Here is a 20,173-nt window from a genome sequence, read left to right as displayed (position 1 = left end):
ATCCTCCTCCGTGTTTGTGAATCTGGCTTTGAGTCCACATTCCCACGCTCCCATGCGTCTCTTCTGGGTGGTGATCACAGGCGCCGCACACTGCCGGAGAGTTTTAAATTTTCCATTTGTAACAACATCATCATCAGTTTAACACGTAGAATGGAAATAAAATAATGAAAATAAAACATGATAAAATATGTTTTATTTTCATTATTTTACTTAAAATATGATAAAATGTGTTTTATTTTTTCTTATTTTATTTCCATTCTACGTGGTGACTTTACCGAAAGAACCAAGAAGATGAATCCCTGCAGTCACGAAAGCTTTAAATCGAAATATTTTTTCATAATAAAGGTTTTTTGGGTTAGATCGTGTTATTGTTTAATGTGTTGCAACCCTCCACAACCGGACACGGCCAATCAGTAAAAAAAGTGTCACGTTGACAAAAGAAAAATAGTTCACTACTTTAGCCCACCGGTGTGTTGAAGAGTGAATCCACAACATTTACATTTTTTTAGTATGACGTTTCGCTGGTATTTACATCCAGCATCATCGGGCAATTTGCCAGAATATTTCATTAACGTCACAAATTCCACGCTAAACGTAGGTGCGGGGGATGGACAACAAACAATGGATGTCTGTGTGAGTCTATGGGTCTCTGTGTGAGTCTATAGGTCTATGTGTGAGTCTATAGGTCTCTGTTTGAGTCTATGGGTATCTGGGTGAGTCTATGGGTCTCTGTGTGAGTCTATGGGTCTCTGTGTGAGTCTATGGGTCTCTGTGTGAGTCTATGGGTCTCTGTGTGAGTCTATGGGCCTCTGGGTGAGTCTATGGGTCTCTGTGTGAGTCTATAGATCTATGTGTGAGTCTGTGGATCTCTGCGTGAGTCTACGGGTCTCTGCGTGAGTCTACGGGTCTCTGCGTGAGTCTACACATGTACGTAAGTTGAACTTCTTTCGCGCCGTACATTGCCAACCGCGCTCACCGCGGCGATGGCAGCGCAGCAGCCACGGCTCTGCGGACCGCCAATTTTTCCCCATTTTCATCTCATCGAATCAAGAGTAAAATAACAATGAAAAAACCACCACTCCGTGACGCGTCGCTTTCGTTATTTGCAAATGCAGCGCACACAAGTGGGTTACACACAACCGGCACGCTGATGATAAAAGTGCCCACTGACCGTATTTATTCAGTTTACACTTCGGTAAGGTTCGGAATGCGACAAGAAAGGGCGACGAACGGGGGAGCGAGCAACAAGTTGGGAGGGGGGTTGGTGGGGGTTGGTGGGGGTTGTCAGACGAAGCGGAAAAGGAAGGTGGTGTGAAGCTAACGATGGCAAATTTTCTCGGCATTTCGCGGTGAACGAGGGGAGGCGGGAAATTGGCGGGGGAGGGGAGGGGGGCTGGTGGAGGTCTCGCGGTGTTTGCGCTGGGGCGGCCAGATTTTTATTCGTGTTTTTTTGTTACGGCGCGGCCAGCTTTCCGATTAATTCCCCCGCGTCAAGTGGGTGGCAAAGGCACAAGCGGTCGAATTCCGTTCGGAGTCGGCGCGTTTTTAGAGCGTGAGTAGTGACCCACCCCTCCTCCCCCTCCTCCCCCTCCTCCCCCTCCTCCCCCTCCTCTTCCTCCTTCCCCATGCTTCCGCCGAGAGCCCGGCTCGTTCGTTGTTTTCTTCTCGCTTCAAACAAGCGCTCGCTCCTCGGCCGTCTGCGTCCCAGGCGTCTCAGACGTGGCACAGTTGCGGAATAGCTTTGGCTCGACTTGGGCTCTCAAGTCCGTTGGTGGCTAGGAGATGTCGACTACCTCGCTCTGTGTGCAGGAAGTCGTGGGTTCGATCCCGACCCTGACGCCTGGTGTGTATTTGGAGTTTGCACGTTCTCCCCGTGGTCACGTGGATTTTTCTCCGGGTCCTCCGGTTTTTCCTTCCACGTTCAGAATCAACACTCACGCATTTAGAGTATTGGCTGCTATGAATGTCCACACGATGAGCCACTTTGCTGAGCTGTCATTTGTGGCCAGGTCGCTTCTGAAAAAAAGAGCGACATAACTCGGTGGGGCTTTACCTGGTAACATTTAGAAAAATATGGAAATTATGGAACTAAAAATAGTTTCCATTTTTTTATATATAGATCAGATCTTGTCTCGCCACCGCTACCAGTTATTGAGATGTGACCACGTTTTTCTCAACACTTAAAGTCGGCGGCTCTAAACCACGAAACAGCCACACGTTCAGTTCCTTTGAGCTGGTGGTCTGGAGGCGAGGCTGTGGAGTGATAAAAATTAAATGGAGAGAGTTTCAGACCCCGGTCACCGATTGACTCAGTCTCTCATCAATCTCTGGGTGATAACAAAAAAAAATAAGCGCCGCTAACGTATTCGGAATTCGTTTATTTCGGGCGAGATCGTGTCGGTAATATTTCAATCGGAGCTATGTGCCCTCCACCGCGTGACATAGCGAGTTAATCGAGTGGTCACGCCGGAAAATTTACCATTTTAATTTTGGGTTTCCCCCCCCCCCCCCATCAAATTCCGAATGTTCAAAAGCAAAGCACAATTTTTGACATTTGTTTGATTTATACATCTCTTTGACCACATACCTAAACGCCCTAAGCAAAAAGACACCAATTATAAATTACGATATTTTAATTTTAATGTTTCCACCCCTGATTGCTTTCATGTTTATACCTCCGATTAGAAACGGTTGGTTACGTACAGTGCGAAAGAAGTTCAACATACATACATACTGTATGTACACGTACGTGAAAATATCATCGCTCAAGTAACTACGACATGACGTCTATTGCACTTGGATAGCACTTTCCCAGATGCAACAATATTAGTTTTCATTTTTTATGAGTTGGGAAGTGGCCCAGGGGAAAGTTTGAAAAGTGGCCCAGGGGAAAGTTTGAAAAGTGGCCCAGTGGATAGTTGGAGAAGTGGCCCAGTGGATAGATTGAGAAGTTGCCCAGTGAATAGTTTGAGAAGTGGCGCAGTGGATAGTTTTAGAAGTGGCACAGTGGATAGATTGAGAAGTGGCCCATGGGTAGATTGACAAGTGGCCCCGTGGATAGTTTGATAAGTGGCCCAGGGGATAGTTTGATAAGTGGCCCAGGGGATAGTTTGATAAGTGGCCCAGGGGATAGTTTGATAAGTGGCCCCGTGGATAGTTTGATAAGTGGCCCAGGGGATAGTTTGAGAAGTTGCCCAGTGGATAGATTGAGAAGTGGTCCAGTGGTTAGTTGGAGAAGTGGCGCAGTGGATAGATTGAGAAGTGGCCCATGGGTAGATTGACAAGTGGCCCCGTGGATAGTTTGATAAGTGGCCCAGGGGATAGTTTGAGAAATGGCCCAGTGGATAGATTGAGAAGTGCCCAGTGGATTGTGGTCTGTACTGCGGTCCCCCCAGTCCGGATTTGGATTCCCACACCCTCAACAACGGTGGCTAGTAATATCGGAAGCATCCATGAGCAACCCCCCTTCACCAACCTGAATTGGCCAAATATAGGGGCGATCTACGTCCAGCAGGGAAATGACGAAGGGGCAGAACATCATTATCATTTTGATTTAAAGCTTTTGTGACTGCAGGGATTCATATTCTTGGTTCTTTCGGTAAAGTCACGTAGAAGGGAAACAATAAAATAATAAATATATATAATATATTATATATTATAAAAATATATAATATATATTATACATATTTTTATATATTTTTTTTATTATTTTATTGTTTCCCTTCTACGTGATTTTACCCGAAAGAACCAATAATATCATTATCATTATTTAAATACAACAACCATACATTAATGCACATCTTAGGAAAAGGGTGAACAGTGTTGGCAATCGCGATTAAACTTTTGGCTTGGCGCTCCAGTGACAGTTTCAAAATCCAGCGTCGCGGCCCGGAGTTGCTGCGCAGGCTGGGAGTTTTTTTTCCTTCGCGCAAATTGCCTCTGTGAGAAAGAGGCGAGCACATTTCGTAACGCCGGCGTGTCAAGTTTTCGGCCCATTTTGCAAGTTGAAAGATGCTTGTTTAGAAGCGGGAACTGTGTATAATCGCGGCAGCAGCGTGCGATTACGTTAAATGTACCGTGCAAAGTATCTTTTTCCATCCACGTGCAATTGAAGCTACTATATATTTATTTTTTTATCCACTTCCCCCACCCACCAACACCGCCCACCACCGCCGGTTTTATAATTTCAAGTCTCCGCCACCACCACTGGTTGCAGTGGAAGGAAGCCGCCCCCCGCGACGCTGTAAGCGCGAGAGATGATTTTCCCCACGTGGTAACCATTGAGGAGTTCCGCCTCCTTGAGCGAGTTTTTTTTCCTCCCAAATTGAAGGACAAAAACACGGGAGGGCATGACACGGGTGGAAATAATTGCGAACATCCATTATTTTTCTTTGGCCCCGGTTGGGATATTTAGACCCGCGGCTCGGCTAAACAATTGGAGACGTCGCCGCACAATCATTGCCGTACGCGTGTGTAAATTTTTTTTAAAACAACATGAAAAAACATTAAAAAAATATATATCACATTCTGAATGAACACATTTCCTGTCGAGTCCCATTTGATAAATCTCTGCACGGCAACTGCCTCCAAGATTCTTATTATTTTCATAAATTTTCTCCTTTGTATTCTTTGGGTCTTTCGGTAAAGTCACGTAGATAGGTTATGAATTCCTGCAGTCACGAAAGCTTTCAGGCAAGATGTTTTCCTTTCGTCAAACTCGAAGGCTGCTGGCGAGCTATCCGGACGCCCTGCCACCACCACCACCACCACGCATCATCTCCTGTTGCACCCTCAACAACAACAAAAAAACAACAAAGCCCGTTTGTTGCTGTTTCTCTGAGCCCTTTCCTCGAGCCACTCAGGAGGCCAGAAGTGGTCTGCCTGCGCCGCCCCCTCCCTCACCAGCCTACAGAGGCTCCACGCACCCCGCACGGACGCTCGGCTCGTGAAGACGACTCGCGCAACTGTTCGTCATTTGTTGGACACCGCTGATGCGAACGGTGACGACCGGAGTCCACGTGACCATGGTTTACGCTCCTTGAAGGGATCAGCCAAGTCGTTCACTTGTGGACGGGCCCTTTGTGTGTAATGAGTGCGACCTCATCACGTATTCGCGGTGGCGAGGCGGGGGGTTATGGATTTGAGAAACGTGCGCCCTTCTTTCGCCTACTGCGCTGGGAGGCAAAAATCAATTTTAACTATATTTTATTTTACCAGGTAAGGCCCACTGAGCTGTACAGCTCTTTGTCAGAAGCGGCCTGTCCTATCACAAATGATAGTTCGATGAAGCGGCTTAACATCATGTGGACATTTATAGCAGACAAATATTGTGTAACGCACAATTTTTGTCTGCACGCACAATTTGTCTGCACACAAATATTTATTTTGGGGGGGGGGGAGACCGGAGGACCCGGAGAAAAATCCACAGGGAGAGAGCCACGCAGATTCCAAATAATATACGAGCAGACGTCAGGGTCGGGATCGAACCCATGACCCTGTATAGCAGCCAAGGTAGTTAACATCTCCTAGCCACCGTGATGATGATGAGAGAGAGAGAGAGAGACACGCAAACTCCAAATATACAGCAGGCGTCAGGGTCTGGATCGAACCCACGACCTCCTGCATACCAGGCGAGGTAGTTAACATCTCCTAGCCACCGCGATGATGATGAGAGAGCGAGAGAGACATGCAAACTCAAAATACAGCAGCAGGTGTCAGGTTCGGGAACGAACCCACGACCTCCTGCACACCAGGCGAGGTGGTTAACGTCTCACCACCGCGGAGACGTCTATCGTGCAGAAGCGTGTGGCGTGCACAGAGAGAAAAAAAAACAAACACATCATGGGCTTAGAGACAAACAGGCTGACAGCAGGCGAACTAAAGTGTGGACTGATGGGTGGAAAAAAATCAAATTCCTCCCCACCTCCCGCACTATGAAGGCGGCTATGGCACTCCACACGACGGGGTGGGTGGCCAATATGACCACGCCCGACCCGCCTTTGTCTCCCCAGTGGCCATGTTTACACATCGACCTACGGGAGGGCCCAGGGCCGGTTCAAAGTCATCGTCACTGCTGTTGGTCGTGAGCGGGGATTTAACTCGGGGTTTGAGTCTACCCACAGCTCATTACACTGCTACCACACTCTGCTTCCGTGAACCGCATGAAAATGCCCTGGCAGCGATGTGAATCCTTTCGGCTTCACGATTTATCTCTTGCCCGTTCTATTCCATTGACAGATGCAGATAATGCAACCTTGAAATTCGCCAGACCACTTTGCGGCAAGCGCCGCCTATCTTCCGCACAAGTTGCACGACTCTCGGTTTGCGTGCGAAAGTGATTAAATTAAACAACTCAAAGTATGGCATTCGTCTTCTTGGTTCTTTCGGTAAAGTCACGTAAGATAGGGAAATAATAAAATGATAAAAATAAAACATCATGAAATTACGTGAAATTCTCACGACGTTTCGGCCACCAACGCAAGCAGCCGTCCTCAGGTGAAGAAACAGAGCTGTCGGAAAGACAGTGCTCCAGTGAACACTGCTAAGCTTGGCAGCGTATTTTAAGCTGGGTGGGAGGAGAGAGCGCCTTGACGAAGGAGTTTACATATCAAGGCTCTCTCCTCCCTCCCACCAGGCTTAAAATACGCTGCCAAGCTTAGCAGTGTTCATTAAGACGCTGTCTTTCCGACAACTCTGTTTCTTCACCTGAGCAAGGCCCGCTTGCGTTGTGGCCGAAACGTCGTGAGAATTTTACTTTATTATGTTTAATTTGTATTATTTTATTATTTCCCTATCTACGTGACTTTACCGAAAGAACCAAGCAGATGAATCCCTGCAGTCACGAAAGCTTTAAGTCGAAATTAATGGCATTCGTCTCCACGTCTTGCTTCAGTCAATGATGGTCTGTCTTAGAGATCTGGAGTTTTTTTTTTTCCCATACTAAACAAAAATGTAGGACTCCAGCCATTAAATTTTCTTGCTCTGCTTTGCTTTCATCCCACAAGCAGGGTACACTTTTGCTTTGAAATTAAACCATTTTATTTTATTTTACCAAGCAAGGCTCACTGCTGAGCTATGCATAGCTCTTTTGAGAAGCGACCTGGCCACAAATGATCGCTCGACGAAATGGGCTTATCACGTGGAGATAGTATAGCAGTGAAATACTCGAAACGCATGTTTCTAATTGTGGAGGGAAAAAAAAAACTGAATGACCTGGAGAAAAATCCATGCAACCACGGGGAGAACATGCAAACTCCAAATATACAGCAGGCGTCGTCAGGGTCGGGATCGAACCCACGACCTCCTGTATACCAGGCGAGGTAGTTAACATCTCCTAGCCACCGTGGTGATGATGATGAGAGAGAGAGAGACACGCAAACTCCAAATATACAGCAGGCGTCGTCAGGGTCGGGATCGAACCCACGACCTCCTGTATACCAAGCTAGGTAGTTAACATCTCATAGCCACCGTGGTGATGATAATGAGAGAGAGAGAGAGAGACACGCAAACTCCAAATATACAGCAGGCGTCGTCAGGGTCGGGATCGAACCCACGACCTCCTGTACACCAGGCGAGGCAGTTAACATCTCGGCATCGTGGCGCCCGTAGACCTACATATTACCGTGACGTTGACGCTTGTTTACGCAGGAAACTCTCGCCGAGTATCAATGCTCGTTTTCAGGAGGGTCCTGCCAAGCTTTCGCAGTAGAGGCCGGTGAGTTGGGGGTGTTGCTGCTGCTGCTGCTGTGCGCGTGTTCCCAATTAAGTAATTTGCGGGGATTTTTTTAAGCAATGGGATGCTTTTTGGCCAATGGCAGTCCCATTGCATGGGTTTCTTTTGTTGTTCTAAGGCAGAGCTGGGAGAGAACATGCAAACTCCTCAGATAAAGTTGGGAATCGATCACAGGTTCATCTCACTGTGAGGCTGCTAGCGTCAACGCCGATGCAAAAGTGGGCGTTGTATTTTTAGTATGGAAGCACGTTTGGCTGCATATGGTGAAAAAGAAGTTCAACATACTACGTTAAGTGGTACGCCGGTTGAAGTTATGCGGCTTCGGGCATTCCATGCACTCAGCCGAATCTTGAATCAGCGACCTTTTAGCTCGGTTTGTAAAACTTCTAACTCCACACATTAAATTCCATGTTTTAGTGCTGTTTATTCCTCTTCCACATTAAAAGCCCCCCCCCCACCACCCCCCCCCCCCCCCCCACCATGTCGTGCCTTGGCATAATGCCTCTTTTCGTCCGATTTATTTTGCCAACAAATAAAAATGGGGCCACGTGTCTCCACCATTGCAAGTATATGGCCGCGTCATCAAGGGCGCGATGAGCGTCGGCCATTTTGTCCGCGTGTCAAGTCGAATAAGAGTCGCGTCGTTATGGAATGTATACAGAATATTCTAGATACGTTCAGGGATTGGTTTGTTTTTGTTACTTGCGAGCTACAACAAAGAAACTCACGCACGGGTCATGAATGACATGTCTCACAGTCGAGGCAATGTAACAATAAACCATATTGAGAATGACATCAGGCATTTGGAATGAGGTCAGCCATGAGCTGAGCGATATACGGGCTGAACTCGGTACGGTGTCGCTTTCATCCACCCACCGCACGTGTTTGTAATGCTGCTGCAATGATTCATGCTTACTTATAATTGGACTTTTGACAGGTGACGTGATGGCAATAGACAAGCGGGTACGCGGCGTCTGATAAATTCATAGTGTTTCGTTATTCTTTGGGGAGAGATTACGTCCACGCCATAGCAATGTGGAAATCCCAGCACTGGCTGCCAGTGGAAATGAGCGTTGCTCAAAAAAAAATTTGTAAACGTGAAAGGGGAGACAATGGTCTTCCGCTATTTTCCTTATACGTGACCATCAATGAAGATTTTGATTTAAAGCTTTCGTGACTGCAGTGATTCATATTCTTGGTTCTTTCGGTAAAGTCACGTTGAAGGGAAACAATACAATAATAATAATACATATAAAACAATAAAATTCTCACGACGTTTCGACTGCAACGCAAACAGTCATCATCAGGTGTGAAAAACCAACGACAAGAAACAGTTCGTTTTTCACACCTGATGATGACTGTTTGCGTTACAGTCGAAACGTCGTGAGAATGTTATTGTTATATATATTATTATTTTATTGTTTCCCTTCAACGTGACTTTACCGAAAGAACCAAGCACATCAATGAAGAGTCATAGATGAATGTGGACGCTGTCACACAGATCACTGGCACTCACTTCCAAGCTCTCACTGCAGGTCTTCTCCGTGGCTTTCATTCCTGCGTCCTTGCGTGGTTGAGCCGTATCATCAGGAGCAGCGCCACGGTGGCTAGGAGATGTTAACTACCTCGCGTGCTATGCAGGAGGTCGTGGGTTCAATCCCGACCCTGACGCCTTGCTGCTGCTGTATATTTGGAGTTTGCGTGTCTCTCTCCCCGTGGTCACGTGGATTTTTCTCGGGGTCCTCCGGATTTTTCCCCTCCACGTTTAGAAACAACATCGCGCGTTTCGAGGAAATGGCTGCTATAAATTTCCACGCGATACGCCACTTCGTCGAGGAATCATTTGTGATAGCCAGGTCGCTTGTAAAAAAGAGCTATATAGCTCAGTGGGGCCTTACCTGGTTAAATAAAACAATAGTTTAGTTGGTACTGCGATGTCTCCTTCGCACTTGTGAATCGGGCATTTATTCGTTCATACGATCCATGGTTTTGGCATACGCTTTTAAATTGTATTACCGCACGTAAAATCTGTACAGCGCTCAGTAATCTAAATACACCACACAGCTGATTGGGTGACACAGTTGCTTTTGCTCTGGCTTCTGTTATGCGTCATTGTTTTAACGTTTTATATATTGTTTTTTCTTTGTATTGCCTTTCTAGATTTGGCTATCCCTCGGTCTCCCTTGCGGATTGCGAATCTATCCCGGTCTCTGAGTTCTCATCTGGTTAATCAAAACAAACTTGATCACTATGGACGGATAAAAATATATATACATTGTTCATGTTTCTACGTGGAGCATTCTGCCTCATACAATACACCAACCGGAACGTTGTATCCATGTCTTCACGTAAAAAAAATACAATATTACAACGAAACCAAAAATATCTCTTATCCTATTGACATTCTAGCCTTTTGTTAAGCGGCAGGATTTGTCCGAGCAAAGCAAAACACTTGACTGGTATCGACATTCTGGGTCTCATCAGCAGAGTCGGACTTTGGCTGAACAAGCACTGTCAGTTTTGGCCAGATGTTTTTGGGAAGATAAACTCCTTGTAAATGATTAGGCCCTGTCAGTGTAAAAAAAAAATACAACATTTTATTATTCTCAATTATGTAAGCTCATTAATGCACCGTTCCGTAGCAATGCCGACACAATAAAATCACAAAACGGACCCCCGTTCTGTATCGCCGCATAAAGATAACAGAGTACTCGCTTGAAATCGCACCAAGTCTAATTAAGGGCATTGGTCATAAAATGTGTAAAAGTGCAGATTAAATATAAATATATTACCATTATGCAAATGAGCGTATGCATTATTTTATCGCCTCATTATGCCCTGTTTGGCGCAGCATTGATCCGCGGATGAATAAATTTGAATTAACTTGCATGCGCAGTGCGCATTGGCATGAGAGGCACGACGTACTGCACACGTACGCACGTGTACGTACGCACGTGCACGTACGCACGTGCTTACTCGCGCGAACATACGTGGGGAGCGGTGCTGGGGAGCGGTGCTGGGGAGCGGTGGTGCAGCGGTTAGCGCCACGCTGCGCGCCGAACCCAGCGATCGGAGTTCGACTCCCGCTCGCTACGAACACCGACGACGATTACCTGAGCCGGTCCTGGGCCTCTCTCTTGGTCGACTCAGCCTCAAATGAGTACCTGGGTGCGGTGTGTAAACGCGGCCACTGGGGGAGGCAAAGGCGGCCGGGCGTGGTTGCCGGCCACCCACCCCCTCGTGCGCTGTTGCCGTCCTTCATAGGTGCCGGGCAGCGGTCGTGCAGAACCGGGCCAGCGACCCGAGCTCGATTTCCGCTCGCGGCCACCAACATCGGCGACGATTATCTGAACCGGTCCTGGGCCGAACCTGTGGTCGACTCAGCCTTAAAAAACGAGGACCGGGCGCGGTGTGTAAAAAATCAGCATCGGGGCACGCACGGGGTTATTCTATACGGTCCTGGGCCACACCCAATGTGTGTGCTCTTAGAAGCACACTTGCCTCAAATAGTCTGTTAGAGGCTATACGGGTGGGGGGGGGGGGTCTTTGTCTTTGTACATACGTGCCTGCTGAGTTTCCGAAGCCCCCCCCCGCCCCCCACCGCAGAGTGAGATCACTACGAATGTTCTTAACAACTCCCACCCCCCACCCCCCTCCCTTTTTCACTTGCTCCGCTGTCCTTGACCCCTGACCGGGCACACATCAAGGTCAACTGCGCTGCAACCCCGCAACTAAACGTTGGTCGCAATCACTGGCTTTTTATTTTTTAACCGCTCCAATATGTGAGAAGTTAAATGGTGCTCCCTTCAAAGCAATTAAGGGGCTTACATTTGGAGGCGCGGGGTGGTGGTGGAGGGGGGGTGGTGGATTTTGGGGGGGTCGGTAGATGTCGGGGTCTTTTTTTGGGGTTTCGCGGGAAGCTCACAACTCTTAGCGAGAGGGCCCTCAAGCGTGCAGGGCATGTTGGCCCGCAGTGCGCACGTGTGTGTGTGTGGTGTGTAGTGTAGTGTGTGTGTGGTGTGTAGTGTAGTGTGTGTGTGTAGTGTGTGTGGTGTGTGTGGTGTGTGTGGTGTGTGTGTAGTGTAGTGTGTGTGTAGTGTGTGTGTGGTGTGTGGGTGGTGTGTGTGTAGTGTAGTGTGTAGTGTAGTGTGTGTGTGGTGTGTGTGGTGTGTGTGTGTGTGGTGTGTGTGTGTGGTGTGTGTGGTGTGTGGTGTGTGTGGTGTGTGTAGTGTGTGTGTGTAGTGTGTGTGTGTGTGGTGTGTGTGGTGTGTGTAGTGTGTGTGTGTAGTGTGTGTGTGTGGTGTGTGTGGTGTGTGTGGTGTGTGTGGTGTGTGTGTAGTGTAGTGTGTGTAGTGTGTGTGTGTGTGGTGTGTGTGTGTGGTGTGTGTGTAGTGTGTGTGTAGTGTGTGTGTGGTGTGTGTGGTGTGTGTGTGTGTGTAGTGTGTGCTGTGTGTGGTGTGTGTAGTGTGTGTGTGTAGTGTGTGTGGTGTGTGTGGTGTGTGTGGTGTGTGTGGTGTGTGTCTAGTGTGTGTGGTGTGTCTGGTGTGTGTGGTGTGTGTGTGTAGTGTGTGTGTGGTGTGTGTGTAGTGTGTGTGTGTGTAGTGTGTGTGTGGTGTGTGTGTAGTGTGTGGTATGTGTAGTGTGTGTGTGGTGTGTGTGGTGTGTGTGGGCGTGGTGTGTGTGGTGTGTGTGTAGTGTGTGTAGTGTGTGTAGTGTGTGTGTGGTATGTGTGGGTGTGGTGTGCGTGTGTGTGGTATGTCTGGTGTGCGTGTGTAAAGGTGTGTGTGGTGTGTTGTGTGTGTGTGGTGTGCGCGTGGGTGTGGTGTGTTGTGTGTGTGTGGTGTGTGTGTGTGGTGTGTGTGTAGTGTATGGGTGGTGTGTGTGTGTGTGGTGTGTGTGGTGTGTGTGTGTAATATGTGTGGTGTGTGTGTAGTGTGTGTGTAGTGTGGGTGGTGTGTGTGTAGTGTGTGTGTGTGGTGTGTGTGTGTGTGGTGTGCGTGTGTGTGGTATGTGTGGGTGTGGTGTGCGTGTGTGTGGTATGTCTGGTGTGCGTGTGTAAGGTGTGTGTGGTTTTTGTGTGGTGTGTGTATGTGCAGTGTGTGGTGTGGTGTGATTGTATGGTCTGTGTGGTGTGTGTGGTGTGTATGTGGTGTGCGGTGTGTGTGGTTTTTGTGTGGTGTGTGTGTGCAGTGTGTGGTATGTGTGTAATGTGTGTAGTGTGTCTGTGTGGTTTTTGTGTGGTGTGTGTGTGCAGTGTGTGGTATGTGTGTGTGTGGGTGTTTCAAAGAGAAAGATTCCCCGTATAGTCTTACCAGACTGTCGGGGCAAGTGTTGTTAGCGAGCACCTATGGAGGCCGGAACGGTACACGAGGGGGTGGGTGGCCAACACCACGCCCGGCCGCATTTGTCTCCCCAGTTGCGATGTTCACACATCGCACTAGGTACTCATTTGAGGCTGAGTCGACCTAGGGGAGGTCCAGGACAACGGTTCAAATAATGGTCATCGGTGTTGGCTGTGAGCGGGAATCGAACTCGGGTCACCAGGTTCGTAGCGAAGCGTGTAACCGCTATACTATCGCTCCGGCAATAAACAACCCTCTACCTCCTCATTGGTGCCGGACGGCAATGCTGTGGTGGGCAGTGCCGTGGGGGGAGGGCCAATTTAGGTTGGCATTTCCCCTCATGGCGTTTGTAACCACCACAGCGGCCAAATGGGGGCTCTGGATGGGTGCGAGGGGCTGGTGGTAATTAATTGCCACAAAACCACGACTGAAAAATGTAATTAAAAAGCTTATGCCGGAGGCCCGGGGGGGCAGGCGTCTATGACGTCTCCTGGCCAAACCCCATTTGGTGGAGCCAGGAGACTGAATCCTTGCCCTCGGGGCTCCTCCAGAAACAACAACAAAAACACTACGGGTGGCCACGTGGAATGTTCTAACGCTCACTGCGGAGGAGAGGCTGCCACTCCTCTGTCGGGAGCTGGACTGGTACTGCCTGGATCTCTGTGGTATTCAAGAGGTACGGTGGACCGGCTCTGTCTACTGCCACCATGAAGGGTGGACAGTCCTCTACTTGGGGCAGGAGACTGACAGACAACAGGGAGTGGCTTTTCTTCAGAACAACTGAATGAAGGGGGTGTGGGAGCGTGGCGGAGTGGTGTTGGAAGCTGTAAGCCCCAGGCTACTTTGGGCTCACCTTCCCATCAACCAGAGGCGAGGAGTGGTGGTCGTGGTTACTTATGTCCCCACAAAAGACGAACATCCATGGAGGGATGCAGGCAATGCCGATGAGTCAGATGCCTTCTATGACCTCCTGTCACAGGTGCTAGCTAAAGTGGCCCCTCGGGATAGAGTCATCTTGTTTGGTGACTTCAATGCCCGAGTTGGTCATGATGCTGGCACCTGGTCTGGAGTGATCAGCAGGCATGGGCCAGATCAGCTCTTTAACAACGGCAGGAGGCTGCTAGATTTTTGTGCAGCCCATGGGCTTGTAATTACCAACACGCTGTTCCGGCATCGGCGCATCCACACATCATGGACGCATACCGGGTCCAAGCAAGAACATCTGCTGGACTACATAGTGAGGGAACAGCGGATTCGGGCCCATGTCCTTGACACCAGGACCTACCGTGGAGCTGATCTGCCCACTGACCAACGACTAGTCATCTGTAAGATGCGCCTGCCATTCTTCCACTCCGGTGGTGGGTGAACACCCAGGACCCCATTCAAACCCATAGTGGCCTGGTCTTAGATAGCTGATGAAAGTTGCAAGCGAGAATTTTATCATCGCTTGCGGATGGGGTTGGCATCATCCCCCACTCCTCCTGATGTCGAGGGGAAATGGGCGAGGTTTAGGACTGTGGCTCATGCAGCTGCAATGGCTGCTTTGGGTACACGGTCCAGACCTCCTCAGAGCCCCTGGCTGACAGAGGAGGTGTTCAGGCTGCTAAGAAAAAGCGACAGGCCCACTCTCACCGTCTACAGCATCCCACGTCAGAGAATGAGGAGGCTTACTGCAGCCATCGCTCAGAGGTTCGGAGCGCCATGCGGCGCTGCAAGGATGGGTGGTGGTCACGGGTTGGTGAGGAGATGGAGTTTGCTTCAATGGTCCGTGATCAGAAATCTCTCTTTAACTCCATCAAAAAAGTAGTTTGCAGTGCCACACCTATTAACATCATTAGGGGAAAGAACGGTGATCCAATCTCTGACCCCCAGGAACAGGTTTGCAGATTTGCTGAGCATTTCTGTGAGGTCCTCGGGGAGAGGAAATCCCTCAGCCTAGAAAACATCATGGGACAAAGTGGGGATGACCCTGCTGAGCTGCGGTGCCTCAAATATTGTAAGTAGAAGGCTGCGGTGCCTCAAATATTGGAAGAAGAAGTCACCCCCTGTGAGTGGCTGGTTGAGGTGCCATCTGTTGAGGAAGTACTGAAGGCGATCCGGAGTCTAAGACCAGGAAAGGCACCGGGCAGAGATGATCTCCCAAGTGAAATGCTGAGGGAGGGTGGCGTTTGTGCACAGACTGCCCTAAATGACATAATAACAACAGTCTGGACCAATGGTTGGGTTCCGCAGATTTGGAATCGATGCCCTGGTGGTTCCCCTCTTTAAGAAGGGGGACCGCACAGACTAACAACTACAGGGGCATCTCACTCCTCAGTGTGCTGGGAAAGGTCCTAGCAAGGATTATTCAACATCGGCTTGCCAGGCATGCTGAGGAGAGGCTTGCGGAGCCCCAATGCGGTTTCAGGAAAGGATGGTCCTGCACAGATGCAATATTTTCTGTCCGTCTGCTACAGCAGAGGTGTAGCGAATTCCAACAAGACCTACATCTCTACTCTTTGGTTCTATTCAGTAAAGTCACGTGACTTTACCGAATAGAACCAAAGAGTATGGATCCTTGCAGTCACGAAAGCTTTAAATCTAGAACCTACATCTCTGCTTTATTGACTTGGTCAAGGCCTAGGATACCATCAGTAGGCCTGGGCTCTGGGTTGTTCTTCGTGTTTTCGGAGTCCCTGACCCTCTGCTCACGATCATTAAGGACCTTCATGATGGTGAGCGGGCCCGGGTAATATTACGTAGCCGGGAGTCGCAGATATTCCCTGTTCACCTTGGGGTGCGACAGGGATGTCCTCTGGCTCCCACATTATTTAACATCTATTTCAACCATGTAGTTTATGAAGCCTTCAATAGCTGTAAGGGAGGAATTTCCATCTGGTACAGATACAATGGGAGGCTGATCGATGCCCGGGTGAGCTAAAGAGATTGCTCCCTATTGCTCAACCATGTTATGTATGCCGTTGATCTGGTAATTGCTGCTCACTCAGAGAAGGAGTTGGAGACGCTGCTGCTGAGACTGGAGCGTGCCACTAAGAGCTGGGGCCTTACAATCAGCCCCACCAAAACTAAGCACCTGCCTGGTTATTTTGTACCATCGGACACTCCACCCCCACAACTCCCAATTGGTGATAGGGCAGTTGTGTTGAGAGTGGAGAGTTTCCCATACCTGAGCAGTGTGCTCATGACCAGCTCCGGTTTGACAGCAGAGGTCTCACTCCGAATCAGTCGAGCGGAATTATCTTTTCATTGGTTGCATAACGCTGTTTGGAAGCTACCTGGTCTGTCGCTCCGCACGAAGCTTCAGGTCTTCTCGGCCACAGTAATTCCCTCTCTTCTCTATGCTTGCGAAACGTGGACCCCCCGAACGGAACATCTTCGCCGGTTAGAAACATTTAGGATGGCCTGCCTACGATCCATCCTGGGTTTAACCAGGCTGGATTGTTTGAGGAGCTCATAAATCCTTGAAAGATCTGGACAAAGTCCCATTGGTGAGCTCCTCCGACAGGCAAGGCTGCGTTGGCTGGGTAACATAGCCCACATGCCCAGCCACCGCGTGCCCAAACAGCTTTTGTTCGGCCGAATCGAGGGGGCTTAACGGGCGCGGCATGGGCTAGAGAAGAAATGGAGTGATGTGGTACAGGAGGATGTGGAGCTGAGTGGACTTGCCGATGACTGGTACCAGCGATGTCAAGATCGGCCGCTGTGGAGGAGACTCGTGAAGGACGTTGCTGGGCAGTTGGAGGCAGTCGCCCTCCAGCAACAATGGAGAGTGGAGGAGCGACGCTCACAACAACGAGTGGAGTGCCGGGTAGCTACAGCACAGCAAGTTGGCACAGTAGGGGGCACAGGTGGTGCATCAGCCAGTCATCTGAGTCATCTCAGTCAGTCGACCTGTGGCACCTGGGTCTGCCCCGTGACCTCCTGCCAGCGGGCGTTCGACACTTCACGTGGCTGCAACGTGGACATAGCCTGGCACAAGCGTCGTGGTAACGTCACTGCCACTTAGTGGCGAATGGCGGTTGTTGATGTTGTTATGTGGGGGAGCGGTGGTGTAGCGGTTAGTGCGCTGCGCTATGAACCCAGCCACCTGAGTTTGATTCCCACCCACGGCCCCCAATGCGGATTACGATTATTTGAAACTGTCCTGAGCCTCCCCTAGGTCGACTCAGCACCAAATGAGTACCTGGTGTGGTGTGTAAACATCGCCACTGGGGAGACAAAGGCGGCTGGACGTGGTGTTGGCCACCCCACCCCTTCGTGTGCCGTGCCGGCCTTCATAGGTGCTGCTCGCTAACATCACTTGCGCCAACAGTCTGTTACAGGGTATACAGGGGATCTTTGTCTTTATTGCACGGCTCGGCGTATTTATTAAACATCTATAATCTACGGCCGGATTTAGCTCCGAGGTGACCCGTGCACATGGAGTATTAAACAAAAGCTGCAGTCCATCGCTTTGGTGTGACGCAAATCCCGGGTAGTTAATGTCGTTCTGGTAAACAATGCTCATTTTTCACGTTGATTTAACCGATCGAATGGACCAGCTGAGATTCGCAATGTGCCTTTTTTTTCATTACAAGGCGATAGCGAAGGTAACCGCATTAAAATTTTGACATAAAACTTTTGTGAGTGCAGGAATTCATATTCTTTGGTTCTTTCGGTAAAGTCACGTAGATAGAAAATAAAAAATATATATAAAAAAGTGGTGAGTTTTTGGTTTTTTTAGATTTTCTTTTTTTACGATTTTTATTTTATTTTCTATCTACGTGACTTTACCGAAAGAACCAAGGAAAATGAACCGCAGTTAAGTTTAACGAATGTGACAGCTGTATTTGAAGCCAAAGTCCAGACCTCAACATGTGTATCAGTTAAGAAAATTCGAGATGACTATGGCAAGAGCAAGTCTATCCCCGGGACAATTGCCGTTGATTTCCCACAAAGCTGTCTTAACTTTAAACTACATACCGTATCTTTTATTTTCAAGTCTATTCCAATTGAGGCAAAGATTTGTCCACGTTTGATTCTCACAGCCAGCAGTGCATCACCACGGAAGATGACATCACGCAATTGCTTCGCACGTTTCTGCAGAACTCTCTTTCACACTTCAATCGAACAAGCCTTTATATATATAAAAAATATCGTCAGAGCTGGAATTTAGCCAAATGAAGTGAAAAGAACTGTTTTTTAAAAAAACGACAACAAATCTACAGTGATGTATATATATTTTTTTGCTCTGCATGGTCATTCCTGATTGTACTTAGACCAGCGGTTCTTAACCTTAACTGCAGCTTTGCACCCGCTTGGTTCTCAATCGTTAGAAAATGTACGATGTTGATAAATACATCGGGTTTGATGAAACAAAGTCAGTTGTTGTTCTTACGTGCCCCGTGCTTAATTTGCGTTTCGACGATTTGCCTTCTAAAACAAACCTGTCCGTATCTCGCAACTCCACCCGAAAAGGCATTTCGCACCCCAGGTTAAGAAGAACCACTGCCTTAGACCATCAACTCGGTGCACGTGAGTACGCAATGTTAATCACCGGAAACTGGAAGCCGGATTCAAACCCAAGCTTTCAGCAGCGGCGGCTCAGCGTCCGATCGCTGGAGATCCTGGCAGGATAATGGACACCAGGTCAACGCCCCAACTGGGAATTGAACTCGCAAAGCTTCAGATCGTGTGAGTCAAGCTCTCCGATAGAGGACTTTAACTCAATCTCTCCGGCCTCTCTATTTGTGTGCTATGGAACTAAAACTAAACTATTTCTTATTTGACCAGGTACAGAGGCCCAACTCAGCTATATCGCTATTTTGCTGAGGCAACCTGGTCAGAAATGATAGCTCAACCAAGTGGCTTATCACGTGGACATTTATAGCGGTAACCAAATACTCCAATCGCACATTTGCAAATGAAGGACCATTGCCCGAAACGTCGCCGTTCAAATATATATTTTTTTACTTTTAAGGCCACAGCGTTGTTGACGAGCGTGTTGGGTTTGTTGTTTCTCCGGCAAAGGCGTCGCCTGATTCACGTGCAGTTGTCAAAGGACAATTATTTATTCACTCACAATCGCCGAGCTCGTCGCTGAGGTGTCTCGCGCTGCGTTAGAGGTGTAATGACGACCTCGACGCACTTGTCTCGAGATGGTTTCTTTATTGTAGCGACACGTTCACTCGAACAGGCGGAGACCCCCCATTGCAACAGACCCAAGTCTCCCGCGCTTCTCCCCCTTATATACGGTCCGAGGCCACGCCCCCATTCCAGAACCTTCTCGCTGGCTCTAGACACTCGCTCCACCAGCAGACTCCACCGTCCTCTTTCGTCACCTGGCCACGATTCTATTCTCGATTATTCCCGTAGCCGCCAGTCCCTTCGTACTGCAAGCTGACACCCCTGTCATTACCTCCCATGGCCACTTGTCAATTCGCACTGTAGGCTGACTCCCTTGTCATTACCTCCCGTGGCCACTAGTCCATTCGCACTGTAAGTTGACTCCCGTCATTACCTCCCTTGGCAACTAGTCCATTTGCACTGCTGTAGTAGGCCTCGGCAAGGTAAGGTAATTTACCTTTTTTACCGGGTAAAAGGGTGAAGGTAAAGGATAAAGGTGTCGACATGCCAAGGGGTAAGGTAAAGGGTAGGGTAAAGGTAGCTTGGAAGAATTACCCGGTAGGGTAAAGGTAGCGCGAAGTATTACCCGGTAAATACGGTACCTTGTTTACTGCTAAAAGCTCCATGGCGCAGTCCGTTGCCTCCATTTAATAAGTAATATATTTTTTAAAACTTAAAAAAAAACACTCTTTAATGAAATGTACGAGTAATGGCAGAACTCCACGACTCCAGGAAGTGGCCCCGAAGCTTGCCACAACGTAATTACAGCAAGCGTCAGTTGACAGTGGACAATTAGACCCAAGCCGAAACATAACATAAAAAAGAATGTTTAAAAATATTTTTTATTTTCTTTTTAATGATAGAATATAATATTGTCATAAGTATGACATAAGTATACCAAGCTTTCAGTCGAAACCACATTGGGAAGTGGGTTAAAATTGAGTTACAAGATTTGAGGATACAACGCTAACAACGACAACAACAGAGTGAGTTT

General features: G+C 48.5%; 1 protein-coding gene across 2 annotated transcripts in view; it reads left to right on the top strand.

Moving 5' to 3' along the window:
- The window catches only part of LOC116955738 (transforming growth factor-beta-induced protein ig-h3-like), a 254,790-nt gene that overhangs the window by 75,269 nt on the left and 159,348 nt on the right, over nucleotides 1–20,173 (top strand). The window lies entirely within an intron of this gene.

Source organism: Petromyzon marinus, chromosome 61 (genome assembly GCF_048934315.1).
Source record: "Petromyzon marinus isolate PM22_M1 ecotype Great Lakes invasive population chromosome 61, UKy_Petmar_22M1.pri1.0, whole genome shotgun sequence".
NCBI lineage: Eukaryota > Metazoa > Chordata > Hyperoartia > Petromyzontiformes > Petromyzontidae > Petromyzon > Petromyzon marinus.
Note: the sequence above shows the minus strand (reverse complement) of the source record. Positions and strands in the feature narration are given on the sequence as shown.